Below are 18197 nucleotides of genomic sequence, written 5' to 3'. Positions count from 1 at the left end.
GCACTTTGCGACCCCGGGGCTCCTTCTGTATTATGGCCCCAAGTCTGTTAAAATGTCTAAGTGGAACGATTGCAATCGCCATCTTCATTACATAGTGTACCGTGCCCCCTCCCTCATGTTACTTAAAAAAGGACCCATGTTGGGGCTGACAATCAGTCCTGCTGGTAGTTAGGTACTGTGATCAGACAGGCTGAGGTCAGGCGAAGCAGCCTGGGAGGAATATATTTTAGAAACATATCAGATGTTTACGAGGACCATACTACTGGGTAAAGGGCCTTATGAGCCATTCAATGGGCCTTGACCCAGCATCTTGTACGAACAGGGAGCCAGTGTAACTGGCCAAGTAAAGACAAGACACTGTCAAACTTACTCCTCCAAAAAGTCAACCTACCTGCTGCATTCCATATAGATTGTAACATCTTTATAGGTTAATCCGGAAGTCCAAAATAAGGGCATTGCAATAGTCCAATCTGTTTAAAATCAGGGCTTGCACCATCAACTGTCAAATGATAAGGAATAAAAGGGAGGATCTACTTTAGCTGTTTCATTAGAAGGAAGCACATCGACATTCACTTATTAATCTTATTCTCAAATTAGAGTTTGCTATCAAATAGCACGCCCAGATTATGGCCAGTGGATGCTGGTTCCAGATATTCTTCTAACAATTGGGGCTACCACATAGAGGACCAGATCGAGGGATTACCAAATATAAAAATCTCAGTATTATCTGAATTTAGCTGGAGAGAATTGACATCCATCCAGCTAGCTACCTTGAGTAAACAGCTTTTGAATTTTTCCTGGAGTCGGAAATGTTGCCCTCCATGCTGATAATCATTTGGGTAGCATAAACATTACCATAACATTGCGAGCCAAAAGAGGCAATCAAGTCTGCCATGGGAGAAACATGTATATTAACAAGCATTTGCAATGCAATAGGTCCACATTTGTAGGAGTTAGAGCGATTGGCATTGTAAATGACAATGTCTTTTACCTATGTGTTTTGGTTTGGAGTGTAGTGGGTGTATGTTGTGTGGAGTGGAATTATATGCGTTGTGTTGGAATTGTTAGTTGTGGAATTGTGCAATGTGAAGTTTGACATCAGCAGCCAGTAAAAAGCCAGCTAACAGGAGCTATGCCAACATTCACCAAATGGCAAGCGGCAGGAGAAACTACTTGCTGCTTTCCAACACATACAGATTACTTGATGCCTGAGCTTACTGTGTCTCCAATGGAAAGGTGCTTTCTGGCCCTCTAAATGAGGCGGGGACTGACAAACTGGGGTTTGGGGCATCCATCCCTCTTCTGTCAAGTTGTAGGAGAGGTCTTGGCAGTCCTTAATTTGTAAACAAAGAAGTGCCAGGGCCCTTTTCAGGAGGCACCACACATTGCATCCGCCGGCGCTGCCAATAACCATAGCAGTACAGCTACTAACTATGACACTTCTACAAGTGTGACACTTCAGACTATCCCAGGCCACTGAAAGCTATAAGAATGGCTTGTGGGGAAGGTGTTAGTCATTGTTAATGTATGTAGAATTATTAACCAATTGCTGTTGTGCTCTTTCCAAAATTAGACAGACAGCACCACCATGTGCCGGATTGTCATAAGAGCCGGTGCCAAGCATCGGAAACCACCAGATCAAATTAAGCACTGATGCTTCTCCATAGGTGTTAGGCACAGCTATTCACCTCCATGGCCAGTAGTAACTCATTCTCTTCTAACGCTGCACCCCTGGCCGGGCGTGCACCTTCACTACTTGTGATAACTATTGTGTATATTGTGTAGCCACGAAAGCCTTTGCTAGCCATTTCAGTCAACAGTTATCATGTGTCAGTGAGAGCGACGAGAAGCGGCTGTAAAAGGACAGCACAAGACGCATTCAGGCTTCAAACACCCCTAACCCTCCCTGGGACCTAAAAACAGCACGACACGGGGGCTCTCACACTTTCAGAAGGACTGATGTGCATTCTCAGTGGCAGAATACAAGTGCATACACATACACCTACTGTCTCACACAGACTACCTCCCGCAGGCACTGACACAGCCAGCCTGCTTTCTGACACTGATATATGCACACAAACACATCCATCTGCATACTGACACTGACACACAATCACATCTGCTTCCTGACACACGCAAACACATCTGCATACTGACACACGCACACAAACACATCTGTATATGGGCACAGACACACGCACACAAACACATCTGTATACAGACACACGCACACAAACATCTGTATACAGACACACCCCCACAAACACATCTGCATACTGAAACACGCACACAAACACTTCTGTATACAGACACAGACAGGCTCACGCAAACACATGAGTATACAGACACACGCACACAAACACATCTGTATACGGACACAGACACGCTCACACTTATTAACAGACGCACACATGCGTACATCAACATGTTCACTCTGACACTCAAGCACATCTGTACCACTTCCAAACCAGCATCCACGCACAATGAAACACTGTTCCAGACGTATTAGGCCAGTAATGTGAGCAAAAATTATCTGATAAGGAATACGGCACTTGGTGAATTCAAGGTTACTCTTGTAAAGGACTGTTTTAGCTTTCTAAAACAACGCACAATCCCCAGCCCTCGATACGGGCTATCGGTGCACGGTGAACTCTGCCCCCCAGGCGTGAAGAAACCAAATGCCAACAACAGGACGGGCCGTGCTTCTCCCTGGTGCAATGCTGGCATGGTCTGAGGCAGGCCCGCAGTCAAAATAAGTGTCCACAATAATCCCTGCTCATACGAGCCACCCTCGGCAGACCCGTTAATTTCCAACCCGCTAAGGAAATGCGAAGCGGCAATGTGGGTAGATGATTTTTACCTGGGGAGCTATTCTGGTACTGCGGCCCCCGCCAGGGCGATCGGCTGACGGGACTTCTCCTCCCTCGAAGGTGCCTCACGGAGGGGTCGGGGCAGCCTTCCCAACTTCGAGCGCAGCTCCTCTTTCGGTTGTCGACGTCCTGATGGGCGGGGTGCAACGCTGCTGGCGCTTCCTCGCTGAGGCGTCCTTGGTTACCCAGCAATGGTACGGCTTCTCCAGTGACGCGGTCCTCCTCCTGGAATTCGGGCTGGATCGGTGATCGGCAACAGATGACTAGGGCGCGTCGTCGCTTCTCGACACACACTCTCGGTCCCGCTAACGGGCCTGCGGCAGTGACACACACAGCGCTTTCTAACTCAATCGCAGGCGGCTCCCAGTATCCTGCAATCAGCTGGCAATGTAGACCCCACGGCAGACAACAGCTGTGTGCCGACACTCGCACCGAGCCGTAGAGGTGATCTGTGGGGTCAATTAGGTGCAGGCAAAGCAGCCTCCATGACAGACACCAGCTGGGCCCAGGTTCAAACATACAATGTCGTAGGCCCACTTAGTACAGCACTGAATATTGTGTAGAATGCGCATGCGCCGCTGCCATGTGTCAGGCAGAGATGCGCGACAAATAAAAAAGTGCGATCTGGCGGACAAAAAGTGTAGTTAGTGACCGCTGCTTCCGGACTACACGGAAGTCAGTTTGACATCAACAGCGAGTAAAAAGCCAGCTAACAGGAGCTGTGCCAACATTCACCAAATGGCAAGCGGCGGGAGAAACTACCAGCTACTTTCTAACATATACAGATTACTTGATGCCTTGTAGAGGCAGCGCATGCGCTGCCTATGCGAGACCTAAAATGAGTGAGACTGAGACCAGACCCCTGAGGAACACCACAAGCAATATCTTTCAAATCTAAGCGAAAAGTTGCCATATGGACAGCCTGAGTTCTGTTTTCCAGAAAGGAGTCAAACCATCTGAGTGGGTTTATCTCTCAGGCCAATAGCAAATAACCTTTCAAGTAAAATAGCATGAGAAACTGTATCGAAGGTTGCTGTCAAATCAAGGAGGATGAGTCCCACCAAACTTCCTTCATCCAAGATCTTGAAGATGTCATTGGTAGCTGCCACAAATATAGTTTCATTGCTATAGCAGGATCTGAATCCAGATTGGGGCTTATTAAACACACAATTTTCCTCAATGTAAGAAGCTAGTAGTGTATTTATCCAGATCTCCAGGATTTTTGCAAAACACAAAAGACGGAAAATAGTTCCATAATTCGAGGAAATGCTAGGGTCTAAAGTCTGATTTTTAGGAGCAGAGTAACTAATGCTAATTTACAAAAAAAGCAGGTGCCACACCCCTCTTTCAGGAATTATTTAATATAATATTTATCAAAGGAGAGAAAAAAGGGGCTTACGTCTTAAAAATCCTAATAGGACAAGGGTCGAGATATCACCTCCTCCTCTATGATAAGTTTCAAATCTGTCCCACAGTTAAAATGGTGAACACCCTGATTCAGTCTGTCTTCAGATTCCTCTGTCAAGGTGAATAATGATAAAATTAAATTCATTTTATTTTGAAAGAAATCTGCCAGGTCTGGCAGACCATTTGCATTGGGGGAGCCCTGGGTATACACTGGGTACTTTTCACCAGAGAGTTGTAGACCACAAAATGTTCTCTAGTAGGGTTGTTTGCGTAAAGAATTTTGTGATGAAAATAGCTACAGCCAGAGGCTTTGACTAGCCCTTTAAATATTCTACATTCTATTTTATAAGCTTCTTTTGCAGCCTCAGAATAATCTTGTCTCCGGATCCTCTTAAGCCTTTGACATTTCCTTTTTGCCTGAGTCAGATCTTGAGAATACCAGGGAACTGATGGCATTTTATGTCCTTCATGCAAGTAATTACCAGTGGCTGAGATTAGTTCAAGCACTCCATCAAAAAGTTTTTTTTAAATTCAAATAAATACTATATTGGAGTATTGTAATATCAACAAATACACAATAGCAAAACTTAACCCCGTCTTCCCCCTCCCGCCCCCCACCACGGTACATGCATCCATTTATTCATGAGATAAATTAAGGACAGTTTGTCGCTAAGCAGCATCATCTTTGAGCATCCGGCTCGCCCGCTGGTCCATCCCAGGACACCCCTCGGTTTCTATAACTTGAACTCTACCCCAGTCAGCAGGTATCTCTCCTATAAATGTCCCTTTCAGCCAAACCCTGAGACCAGCCACCCCAAATTGTCTCATACTTCCGTTCACAGCCTCTGTTTTGAAAGACTTCCTTTTCAATTATTCTACAATAATCCATCCCATCTAGCCATTCATGATGTGTAGGAGCAGTCCCCGAGTTCCATTTCTTAATAATGTCCTGTTTCACCACTACGCAACCTAGGTTAACTAACAGCTTGTGTTATTGCGTAAGGTCAGTCTGCCCCCACACACAACAGCGCGAGTCCAGGTTGAAGCCCCAGGGGTATCCCCGTTGTACCTTCAGAGTATCCCGAACTGCCTCCCAAAAGTCGCCAAATCAGTAACTTTTTTGTGTACTTAAGTGTGTCTCCCTAGGTGAGATGGTTTTGGCGAGGTGTGGGTCCCGTTCACATTGTGTCACTGGAACCAAGCTATAAATGGCTGATGAGATATAACCAGCGCAAAATCCTTCCTGGGTTGCTTGTCTTCCGGTTCAGGGAGGACCTGGCCTGGCAGTTCGGGCTGGACTGTTCCCATCAGTGAAGGTTCAAAACTAATTTGCATATGGGTAAGTCCAAACTGAGGTGGCATGGTGTGCAAAAAACTATGGACTGGGATGCGATCCAGAGTAATTACCAGTGCTGAGATTAGTTAAACTATTGCATCAATCACTTTTTTGTATACTTTAGTATTGTCATACATATGGCACAGCAATTAAGTACAGTTCTTTCATTAATAACAACATACATATGAGACTCTTGCTAGGTCGTGTAATCTACCCTAGAAACTATGTTTGCAGCCCTAGACTTTCCCTTACCTAATTATTTTGCATTCGTTGATTGAAGAAAATGAAGAAAACAATACACAGAATGCCTTGATGTGTTAAATGAAAGTGCAGCCTACATATAGCAAAGAAGAAAATATTAAAGCCATTCATTTGAGCTATTTTACTTAGCTAAACTTGTATTTAGCATTTTGATGTCTTACTTTGTGTTCCTACTTTTTCACACTAAGTAAGTATATTTGACTTTTGGTAACATGAATAGAAATTGCTACCAATGTATTACATTCTTCTACCATTCTTACTGCGCTTTTGCTGTGTTTGTTTCTTTCGGACAATTTCTCCATGCAATAAATCACTGAAATGGGAGGAGGGGGGTGGCACACTGAGAACCCTGTTTTGAAAATACATTGCCATCTGCCAGGGGCCTTTGCTGTGAATCACAGATCCATCACAACCAATGCTTCTTCAAAGTACCAAATGTACAACCAGAATTTTGAGCTTGATCTGGAGTTTGGCGGACAGTTGGATGTCTGACGAGTAATTTACTTCATTGCCTTGATGGACATTACTTCCACCAAATTTTGAGATGTCTGTCAGCCCCGCGGACATCTTTAAACATAGGCAAGAAGTGCAGTCACAGCGGTTCCTCTCAATATTGGAAAAGTTTGATGGATGGCCCTGTCACACATGAAGGCTGCTGCCCATCAAAACTTTACCAAAATTGACATTTTTATAAAAACAAACTTTCGAAGCGGGAGTTTGTTTTTGAAAAATAGAGAACTAACCAGTACCAGTGGAGTTTTGTCCTATTTTGTAGGGATATTTTTAGGTCGAGCCTAAAGCGCATGCGCTGTCTGCAAGACCTTTTGTAATCACTTACACCACTAACTCCCGCCATCTGCATGCCATAGGTTCCCTGGAGTGCCCCTCTTTCTAGCTGCATCCTGACTCGTCCTCGCAGCCTAGAGCTCACTTCCGGTCAAGGCAGAGGAGCACCAGCCAATTACAATCTCCTTACGGTATCATTCTTTAGATGTTTTTTGGAGAACTATTTCTTATTCACGGTGCAGCCTTTTTTTGTAAAGTGCACTTAATGGGGATGGGCTGCAGCTTTAATGTCTGTGTGCTGTGGCAGTGCTGGTGTCAAAACCCGAACCTATCTCGAGCTATGTAGGTGTACATTCCCTCCTCCAAAGAAATTTCCCTGTAGGAGCCTGGATGTGCCAGTGTGTCCCTCCTCTTCGTTCTGAGATCTCGAAATTCCCTGAGGATTCCATTGTGTGCAGAATGAAATTTGATTTTGAATCGGACCTGGGGAGTATTTGCCTCTCTGTATTAGTAAAGTGCTCAGCATTTTAATGGTTGGCTCTCTGTTACATCCCCCCTCACCACCCTGATCCATGCCATGCGGCACACCTCATGGCCCAAATGCTCAGGACATTGTAGTGTCTGAGGAGACAGTAGCGAAAAGCGGCGGGAATGCGGCTGGCCGCGGCCCCCACAGGGGGCCACCAGAGAGGTCAGCACTCTAGTGTCACCTGGGCACCCCACACCCCACACCCCCATCAGCGGCAGGGACTCTGGGTGGAGTCCCCCCAGCCTGGTCGGGGTGCGCTAGGGGTGTCCTTCCTGGGCGCCAGGACTTGGGGGAGGGTATATATGCCTCTCCCACCATTTTAGCGCCCTCTTTTGCGCGCCCGACATGCCGTCTCCGGACATGCACTGACTGTCGTCGCCGTCGTGGGTAGTGTTGGGTCAGTCAGTAAGAGACCCTTTCAGGAAGCGAGGTGAGTCAGTGCGCGTCACCCCTCTCCGGCAATTAGCTGCCAGGAGCCCTTATTACATTGTCCCCACTCCATTACTGGGGTTTCTCGCGGCCCGCTCTGGAACCACTGTTTTGCGGTGCTCCCGGAAGAGGGGGGGTCGTTGGGGTATATATGCCTCTCCCACCATTTTAGCGCCCTCTTTTGCGCGCCCGACATGCCGTCTCCGGACATGCACTGACTGTCGCCTGTCGTCGCCGTCGTGGGTAGTGTTGGGTCAGTCGGTAAGAGACCCTTTCAGGAAGGGAGGTGAGTCAGTGCGCGTCACCCCTCTCCCTGCTCCGGCAATTAGCTGCCAGGAGCCCTTATTACATTGTCCCTACTCCATTACTGGGGTTGCTCGCTGCCCGGTCCCGCTCTGGAACCACTGTTTTGCGGTGCTCCCGGAAGAGGGGGGTCGGTGGGGGGATTGATTGGCTGAGAGGGTGGTTTTGGCGTGGGCCCTCTACCGCTAGTTAGGCATGTAGCAACAAGGACCTGGCCGGGAGCTATTGAGGCTCCCCGCAGGCTGGGGGGGGGGGTCATGGGCATAATCAGTGGCAGGAAGGCCCGAGCGCTGCGGCGCATGGGCACCGAGATCGGGCACAGGACGATGCACGTTCCCTCACACGCGTGGTCACGAAAGCGGTGTAATGTTGGCTCCAATAGTGAGCTAGGGGCCTTGAAATCATGTGGCGAGTGCCTCAGGGTGCTGGCCTGCCCCTCCCAAGCTTGTAATGGGTCCGGAGCTTGCCCGGGTTTACCGGCCACAATTGCTGGTATGTTGGCCCCTTCTCCCGGGCTGGTATGTGTTTCGGCAGCAGTGAGTCCCGAGTTTGGGGGGCAGTTGTTGCGGTCTAGGGGTGTGGAGAAACCCGTCTCGGGAGCGGTTGGGGACTCAGGTTGAGGTTGTCCCGGATGCTCTGATTTTAATTTGTGTTGCGGGGATTGGGGACAGGCCGGTGCCTGCGGCAGCCGGATTAAGGTACTTTTCCTGGCTGTCAGGGTCAGAGACCTGTAGGTATGAGGGCCCACAGCCTGGTTGTGCACAAGCCCAACGGGTTGGTGCGATGCCAGGGTGGGCTGCGGTGGAGCTGCCAGTGGCCCGTAAGTCAGCGTGAGCTGTGTCTAAACAGCGGGGAACATCAATCAGCCCGAATCACTGCTCACTCCCGGTTGAGACTGTTTGAGGGGGTAGAGTTAAGGGGATGTTGGCTTTGCACAACATGGAGCATGCACAAATGCAAAGGGCCCTGAGACACTGAATCTGATCAGGCGACTTGTTCTCCTCTTTCAATTTTGAAGTCATGCCAGGTGAGCGTTTTAAGGGAAAGGAAATCCTTGTCTCGGGACTGCCCTTCTCTTTTTACACCTCAGGAGCAGCAACAGTGTCAACCGGAGCTTTTAGTGGAAGCTTTTCAATATTATATACAAGCCATAATTACTTCTTATTTAGCTTATGCAATGAACAACCATTGACGAAGCCAATAGTGCTGACTTGTTGTAGGTATGATGTTATGTGTATCATATATCTGGATGCAATGACAGAAACAGCAAAATACAAGTCGGCTTGCTCACTATGCTATGCACAGATTCGAGCTTTGGGCCAATTGGGTATTTGAGGCACTATCGTTATCCGCACGGCCCGCCGCCTCCAACCCCTCAACGAGCGTTTCGCTGTCCCAAGGCAGGAAGGGCTGCCCCTGGCTGTCATGGGTCTCCGCCTGGTGCTGGATTACACTGTGGTTACCTGCATTGTAGTCTCGAGATAGTGAGTCTTGCGAGATTTTTGCATCCGTGGATCCTGGATTGCTGCCTCCCGGCCGGCTGCTTATACCCCGCTTCGCTGCACTACCGTAGCAGGTGCTACCGTCGAGTCCACTGTTCCAGTTGGGCGTGTTAGAGGTGGCAGGGGGCGGTGCACCCCCCCCCCCCCCCCTTGATAACCCAGGGTGCCAGGCAGGCGATGCTAGCGGGTGGCATGAATTCTGGCTGCGCGGTTGTGCTGGCTGCTTGTGCTGGCGCACGTGGGGCGGGTATGTTTTCTGGTTTTGCCCCCCCCCAGCGTGGTCGTGGTGCAGGTCCGGTCGCAGTGACTTAATATTATATACAAGCCATAGTTACTGTGTATTTAGCTTATGCAACTAACGCCCCTCCCCCCTGGTTCGCGCCTAAGCGAAGGTGGCAGATTAGTGGCAGGGAAGAACTGTTGCTTATGATGTGCTGGTTCAGGGCCAATGCACGCTGGCCAGCCTTATTTACTTCGAGCATTGACATTATTATGGCAGAGACCCATGGCCTACCTTGCTAGGTAATGCAGTGGTCCGTTTGCTTACGTCATTGGGGTGCAACGTACCAAAGTGGGGCTCAATGGCAATGATGGAGCACCGCTATCAGGACCATATGCACGTGCTATAATGTTAGCTCGCGCTCTCTAACACAGGCGCCGTGTTAGGTTAGGCGGAGCGTGACCCCCCTCCTTCTTGCAAACTTACCAAGCTGATTCTAGCGCAGTTTGCACGCTGTACGAGCTGATGTTCAGTCTGAGGATGTCTGTGTGTGATCCCATCTCGATAGAGAATGTCGGGAGCGCGCACGACGAGGTTGCTTAATGTGTTTCTGGGTTGCCACCTACCTCTGCCTGGGTAAGAGGAGCCGTGAGCCACCGCGTTCGGCGCTTGCGGGGGATCCGGGACTCAAGCACGGGTTAGACGATCAGCTCTGGTCCTGGTGTAAGGCGCAGTGGGCGATGCCATGCCACTTCGTTAATTTTCCGGCTGGGTCGGCTGCGCGTCGCTGCCTCTCGGGCTGTTTTTGCGCCTGGGGTGTGGAGAGGGGGGGTCTGGCGATCGTTGCTCAGGCGATCGTTGCTCACGGGGCCCAGGTGAACACCGCTTGGGGGCAGTGTTGTTATTGGGTCCACCTGCTTGTTGGAGCTGGGAATGCAGTGTTGGCCTCATACCCCCCCACTGGTCCTTTTCATTTAGCAGCGTCCTTCCGGCTTCACCAGCAGCGCCGGGGGTAGGACATGCAGCCCACTCATCCTCAAGGGGCACGCGCACCGGTAGTTGTCAGTGCGCAAATTTTACATGAGTGGAGGCAAGTTTATCAACGGGCAGAGGGCACATCATCATTGAGGAATATTTGCACACGTCTTCAGGCATCCCTTGCCATGCCGCTAGTGCGGTCCAAACAGCGGTGGAAGGGGGCCATGCGATAGTTTGCAGCGGTGAGTAGGGACTGCAACGGCTGTGTCTCATGCCCCTGGTCACGCTGCCCCTTGGACGTGTCGCATTCTTGCAACTGCAGGCCCCGCTGAAGCGATGGGAAGTGGCTGGGTGAATCAGCTTACTTGATTGCAGGACTGCCCCCTTCTTAGTGCACTGAACTTCAAGGTGCAGTTTAAGCATGCGATAGAGGGAGTCCATTTTGTTAATTACATAATAGGAAAGAAGCAGTTTATTTTGTGTTATTAGTGTTTCTAAATCTAGCAGTGCGTGCTGGTGCAAGTTCTTGGTGTTCTCTACTCTTGCCCTAATTATTCAGATATTGGAATGTTACTTATGAGTCACTGTGGCCTACTGGGTAAGGTCTCTGACTCCTACTCTGAATGTCAGGTGTTGGAACCCTGGTGCTTCAATGGTTGTCATTCTGAAGTATAATTATCAATGAAGTGTGCAAATGTCCGGCACAGCGCGAACCCTGCAGCGTCCATAACAGGCGGCCATCTTATGGGCAGACCCCAACCGGGGGGCAGGTGGCGGTGGTGGCCACGTGCACCACTGTCTAGCTTTTCGTGATGAGAAGCAAACCTCCTGATGGCACTGAACTTAAGAGCACGCTGGAGAAGGCAAGGGGCCCTGGTGGTATGGCGCCTAGGTGTTTTTGATTCACTTTGATATAATGCTAAACGCTTTGGCGCAGTAATAACGATATTATTTACTCAGAGCTGTGCCGCTCACTTTTCGCCATTGGAGAGATAAAGCTCTAAGTTTGCCTCGCTGGTATTGTTGCAGCGTTTATTTGGAGAGCGGCGCTTCCCGCGGTTGCTACATGGGGACGCGGTTGCGTGATTTGTTGTAAATTTACTTTTGGATGTAGTCTAGTGTCAAGCGCGGAAGCACGGTGCTGCTCGCTGTGGCCATCGGATGGATGGGGGGTCTGCGTTTGCCTCGCTGGTATTTTCGCTGAGTTTGGTTTGAGCCGGTGGTTTTCTGGGGCTTGGCATCGGACTCCGGCCCTTGTGGTCGCTGCCACATAGTAGCACTGTTTGTGTGGTTTGTTGTGTGGTTAAAGATGAGCACAGCAGTTGTTTGTTGTTCAGTGTGCATTGGAGACCACTATTGCCCGCTCCAAAATCATTCTTAGCGTCTGTCGGTAGGCTCAAGCATCCTGTGAAGCAGGGCAAATCACTTAAGTTACCTCGAGCAGTCTGAATTGTCGCACGCATAGGAGTGGCAAGGTTAGTAGTTGTGCGGGCAACTAATAAGCATTGACTAAGCCAATGGACGGGCTTGTTGTAGGTGTAGTGCTAGAAAATGTCAGGCATAGTCTTGATGTCACTCACAGATTCACTGGAATTATGCAAGCGTCATACATAGCAATCTGCAACAATGGCAGCTATGGATGGGGCCGAGCTAGCATGCTTGTTCAGAATCCTCAAACTAGGCCTTTGCCAAGATAGGCAACCTGATTCGGAGCACTGAGCCTGGCCAGCGCACTATTTTGCTGTCTGCAGGCGGTGGGATTTGTCGCTGCACCATCAAATGGACCCGGTTCTCCTTACGGACAAAGAGTAGGTACAAGCATATTAAGATAATCTAAATTTCTGGTCATTTAGCTATTAGCTGCCCAGTCGTGTGAACAAATAACCTGCAGGTAATTTTGGGAAGTGAGGCTGCTCAGTTGCTCAAGCATTGTCTGCCTCGTTTCAGGGCCAGTGATTGTTATTTTTCAAAGTTGAGGCTCAATTTCTTAGTTACGTTTTGTGGTGCTTGGATAGGTTGCCAATATGTATATAGGACACCGCTAAAGCAGTAGTTTTGTGGAATGTTGTAATAGGAGGTAATTTACAAGAAACGCATTATAGATCTGGGCGTCTTCGCTACAGGCTAACAGTGCAGGCATGGTGCTCTGGTTGTGGGCCTTGTTTTACAGTTTGTTTTGGTACTTGGAGCACCAGGGTTGTTGACTCCTGCAGTGTGGGGCACGCAGTTTACGGGTACCGTGCTGCGTGGTGCGGTGAGGGTTGTCAGGTTAGGGATAGATGTAGCTTCCCCCATGACTTTCCAGTTCACTGGAAAAGGGCAGTTCGCTGAAAGCACCATGGTTCAATAAAATAGCTAGCCCAATGTGGGGAGGATGCCGGCACAAGCCAATTTTGTCTCCGATGAGAGGATTGTGCACCGCCATTCCATTTTCAAAATGGCTGCCGCTTTCTGGTTTCGGCACCTGGCATGCGTGCAGGTGACCTGTCTGGCTGTTGCGGGAGTACGGAGGGCGCTGAGGGACTCCGGTGATCTCTACGATTCCCTGATAAACTGCTTCTAGAGATTTTGTTTGGCTATGGCTGGGTTTTATACACATTTACCTGCTTCATGGGGCGGTACAGGATCTCAGTTGATTTGTGATGTGATGTTGCTTAGTGGTATTGGTCTCATTTGCGGTTCAACTTGCTTTTGAGTGAATTGAGACATTTTATTTATTGGTCAACACATTGAGAGTGACAGACCCACCATTTAAGAAAGGAGCATTCTCAATACGCTATGCAACAAAGCTTAAATTCGGGCTTAATTTATCTTATACAACTAAACTAGCATTGTTTAAACCAAGGGTAGTGACGTATTGCAGGTATAGTGTGGTTTTGCAGTATATAGCTGGAGGCAATGACAGAAGCTGCAAAATGCCAGCCAGCGGCACTCTAAGCTTTTACAAAATGCCAGCGTATGGGTCTCCCACACACATATGCATTGACTATGCATCCAGGAGGTGCCGACACAGCATCTGTCAGTGCAGATAACGGATGGGTTTGCAGGCTACATGAACATAGTGATCCACCCTTGCCTTGGTTTAGGCGAAGAAGCACACTGTGCGGCCTTGTAGGGCATGAGATAGTGTAAATTCACTCCATGACTACATGTTTATTGGCTGGCGCACCGCTTGGTCATCAGTCTGTACCCTTGTACTGAGGATCATCCAGGTAGGGGGCTCATTAGGGCTTAGTCACCCCGGGATGATATGCGCAAAGAGAGGCACTGCGAAATGCTGAGACTTAATTGTGCAATTGGCTACGAAGGCCTTTATGAGGAACATCTGCTGGCACCATCTAGAAACAGGTACCATGTACACTGGGTGGGCATTCCTCTGCAACCAAGGGCAGGTTTCAGGTCGCTTCAATTAAGACATATTCATCCGTGCTTTAGGCAGGGCAGCAGGCGAGTGGTGGTGGTTGTCATCTAACTAGTGTGCTGCGGTGCAAAACAGTTTGGTAAACACTGCGTTAGAGCCAAATGGCGACAGGGTATTATAGACCATTTGGCATTCCCAATATTCAGGAAAGGGCAGGTACTTGCACAGAATGTTCACCTCTGGTTCCCACAGACTTGTCTGCCCCCTGGGTCATCCTTCTATGGGCTAGAACCTGAGACTGGAAGGGGCATCTTCTGCGACCGGTGTCCCAATTACGTTGATAGTCAACGCTGGGGTAGATGTACCATGGAGGGCATGATTGCTACTTGGGTTGTCCCTAAGTTTTGGGGTCAAACTAGGTTGGAGCATTAAGTCTACAGTCATTCAATCCAAGTAAGGGCAGTTAGCGATAGATAAGTATCAGTGAGAGGGTAACATACACCGGCTATTCAGCGACATCGTGCCCCAGGGGCACGCATGCTCCACAAAAACACAGAGCTGCAACCAGAAGGGTGCCAAGTGGCAAAAACCACTAAATAGGTTCAAGATGGGTGTCTATGGCCTTACAGCTGTGTGAAGCCAGTCTCATTTTGAGGTATGCCCAGGCGAAAATTGGGTGCTTCTCAAGGTTCTCATGACCAATGTGGTTTGTGGTATCTCCCAGCGGATCCACTGAAAGTTAACTGCAGCTAACGCAAAATTGGGAATCTGGGATTCCGACACTTTTGCGAGTTTAAGAATCCAGGGTCAGAGATGGTTAGTAGGTACTGGCATCTGTGTTCCAACGGCAGTTAAGCAAGCGAGGTGCACTGCGTAAGTTGTCACTACACGAAAGGGTGAGGTGTCGCCAATAGCGGGCATAATATATATATTGTCAAACCAGATTTCCCACCAATAAGGTGCTCACCAGGGCTAGCACCCAAAGGGGTCTGTGCAATTGTCTGGTCAATGGGGTGAAGTAAGTGCACCCCAGAACCAAGGGTAGGTGACCTGTTGCTGCAGTTAAGCTCAAAAGCCCCGCACGGTCAGCTATATTAGCCGCGCTTGGTAGGCGCGGTCAGCCAACATAGTGTGCTGCCGTCCCAATAAATGGGGTAACAAGGTGTCGAGCACAATGGGCTACTATGTCAATAGAACATTTGGCACGCCCAGTGTTCAACAAAAACTAAAGTTTAACAGGAGCAGGTAATTTTCCACCGCTGAGGATGCTCCGGGTTGGCAGTGGGTTCCCCCCCATTTGGGAATATTCTAGGAGGGGGTAAAGTAGGAATTAGCCATTCTTGAATGTTAGGCACCATATTGCAGACAGTGCGCACTGTGCAAATCAGACAGATTGGCTAAGCGGTATGCCTAGGGGGTTTCACCACAGAGGAAGCTGAGCGGGCAAAATTCCCATAAGGAATAAGGGATGCAGGGGAAGTGCTGGAGGTCAGCCTTGCTCATTGTCACATTCGACAGCTATGAACATTCATGTGTGTCATGATTTAGCAAGCAAAGGGACTGTGCAAATGTTAAGTATATTCCTTCTCGCCATAATAGCCAAAGCAGGCAGGAGGGTGAAGGAGCGGTATCCTAACTAGTGGGCTGCTGACCCAGAGATGGGAGACACAGGTGTCCAGACACACGGTGCTAGAAGGGCAGCAGCTAGGTGAGATCAGCAAATAAATGGGGCAATGTGTGCCATAGTGTCTGAATTCTTTCCGCCCAGAGTTGGCACGGGGTGGAGTCATGTGAGGCAGTGGAACTTTCACACAGAAGGGTGAATAGTTAATTGCACAAGTCACAGGCCAAAGGGACCTTGGTTTCATAAGACACTAGCTGATTCAGGCTAATGTCAAGGGCTATCGTGAGATAGATGGGGTTCATTTATCACCGGTAGGGATGTATCCCTTTCTTCTCGATTTGCGGGAGGCTCTAGAGAGGAGAGGTTGCAGGTAAGACCATAGCTGTTTTGGTGGGGGGCTCTGGCAGTGACGGTGGCCATCTCCAGTGCTGTGGCGGAGTTACAGGGCGATCTGGAAGCAGGGCGTTACAGAAAGGTACCTCTGCGCGGCACCATAGGGGTGCCAGAGCCAAATCCCAGGAGCCTCAAGTGAGGTTCCTGGAAAACCGTGTCGGCGCCCCGTTAGTCCTTCAGGCGGTTGTGGGCCTGAACAACCGGGGGTTTGCTATGCTACGCTCCTCCCGAAAGGGGCGTGAGTAATAAGGGACCAAGTGTCACGTGATCCGGGAAGAGGATCACCAGTAAGGCCAGCACAGTTGGGGTTCGCCCCAGTGCTGCCTGGCTCATCAGGCGGGCAGGCGGCCCAGTTGGTTGCCTGCCCTTGGATCGCCCGTAAGATAACCCACCTATTCCAACTTTACCCAAACAAAAAAAAGTGTTGTTTATTTATTTGCATATATGTTATGTTGGAGGGGTGGGAAAGGATGCCAATGGTGATACTATACATACAATGAAATCGCACTGCCCATTTGTTTATTTTTCTGTGTGATTTAATGCACTCGCACAAAACAATCGTTGCTAGTGTTTTTTAAAATTCTGTTTCAGTACAGCATCAGAGTTAGTGAAATGTCTCACTTTAAAGGCTTATTAACTGGAGGGCCGTCTGATGTCTGGTTTTATGTATTTCATCTTGGACACGGTTTGTAACTAATACGTGGCAAACTACATTGCCTTGAGTTATGACAAATGTGCGGTCAGTTTGCTGCAGCGCTTAGAGATGCCTCAATCACTTATCAGTAATTGCATTACTCCGAGTATACGTTCTCACCACAATTAATTACATAGTGCGACCCCACAGCCTCACTATGTGATTAATTAGGTGGAAAGCTTAATGAGGAGGTAATGATTTATTAATTTGCATTCTTTGATTAATTGTAAATTCTTGGCCTCTTTTGGGGCGTCTACCGTTTTCAAATAGAGAATTTACAAATCTATTCATTCTTAAGTTTTGGCCTCTCTGTGGGAGTCCAGTGATTTAATTTGTAGACCCAGGCTTTATAAGTGCAATACGTTATCCACCAAATCATTCAACCAGGTCCGCTTTTTTCTTCCTCAGCTCACTGCCTGTTGGCCTTTCAGGGGTAATAGAGAGTTGATAATCCCCCACGCCCCAGGTGAGGGTACCAAGGCCTGTGGCCTGAAGCTGACACGGCATCTCCGAAGGAGCACGTGGGAAGGCAGCTGCGCCACCACTGTCCGGAATAGCAATCCCAGCTATGCCTGCCTTCCAGGAGCCCTTTTGTAAATAGTTGGTTCCGAGAAACAGGATTCCCGAAGAAAGGCTGGGGTTACAGGTCAGTGGTTATCGGAGATGAGGAAGAGGTGGCCTACATGCGCTACAGCATTAGAGCCTGCGCGTGAATAGAGTTCAGGGCTCAGCCTCGCATTTAAAGCAATAACATATTCAGCCAAATGGAAGAATGTTTGAAGCTCATAACCACCAATCAATCAAGTGGCACATATATACGAGGCCTACGCACTTGAAGGCACCGCAACTGTGGCCTTGCCACATAGTCTGGTGATTGACACACAGAGGAATACCATAATAACAGGGCCACTGGAACACAGGAATTATGCGGCAGGGTAGGGTCAAATTATGCTGCAGGGTTAAGTAAATATGTGACAAGACAAAAGCAAACTATGCAGCACATCCTGTGAAAGTGCTGCTATTTCCAATTATCTGGTCTGGCTTCTTTCTTTGCTTTTTCTTTTTTTTTACATGATATAGTGTGTATGATTCGGTCACAGCGCGCCCATTAAGATAATTCCACAATCTTTTTTTGATGAAGCTGTAATATGAGCCATGTTGTGCACCTCATTTTGCATCGTTACGCCTTGTTCTCATATCGCTCTTTCCAGTGCTTAATTTGCAAAACAATAAGTGCTGGGGCTCCCGTCAGGAGGCCACTGCAACCTGCACCACACATTGCCCCCGCCATGCTGTCACTGATAGTAACAACACAACTACTAACCATCACACTTCTACAAATGTGACAATGTAGAATATTTTATACCCCAAAGCTATAAGAATAGCTTGGGTGGCAGAAAATAGTCATTTTTTATATATTGTTTTATTAATTACCTGTTGTTGTGGTCTTCGCTAAATTAGCCAGAGAGTGCCACCTTGTGGTAGACTGTCACAAGCACAGGTG

At 48.7% G+C, this 18197-nt stretch overlaps 1 protein-coding gene across 2 annotated transcripts in view; it reads left to right on the top strand.

Annotated features, from left to right (window-relative positions):
• The window catches only part of DYNLT5 (dynein light chain Tctex-type family member 5), an 80673-nt gene that overhangs the window by 49822 nt on the left and 12654 nt on the right, over positions 1-18197 (top strand). The gene's annotated exons all lie outside the window — the stretch shown is intronic.

The sequence above is a fragment of the Triturus cristatus genome, chromosome 4_2, assembly GCF_964204655.1.
Source record: "Triturus cristatus chromosome 4_2, aTriCri1.1, whole genome shotgun sequence".
Lineage (NCBI taxonomy): Eukaryota > Metazoa > Chordata > Amphibia > Caudata > Salamandridae > Triturus > Triturus cristatus.
This window is presented reverse-complemented; position numbering and strand designations above follow the sequence as displayed.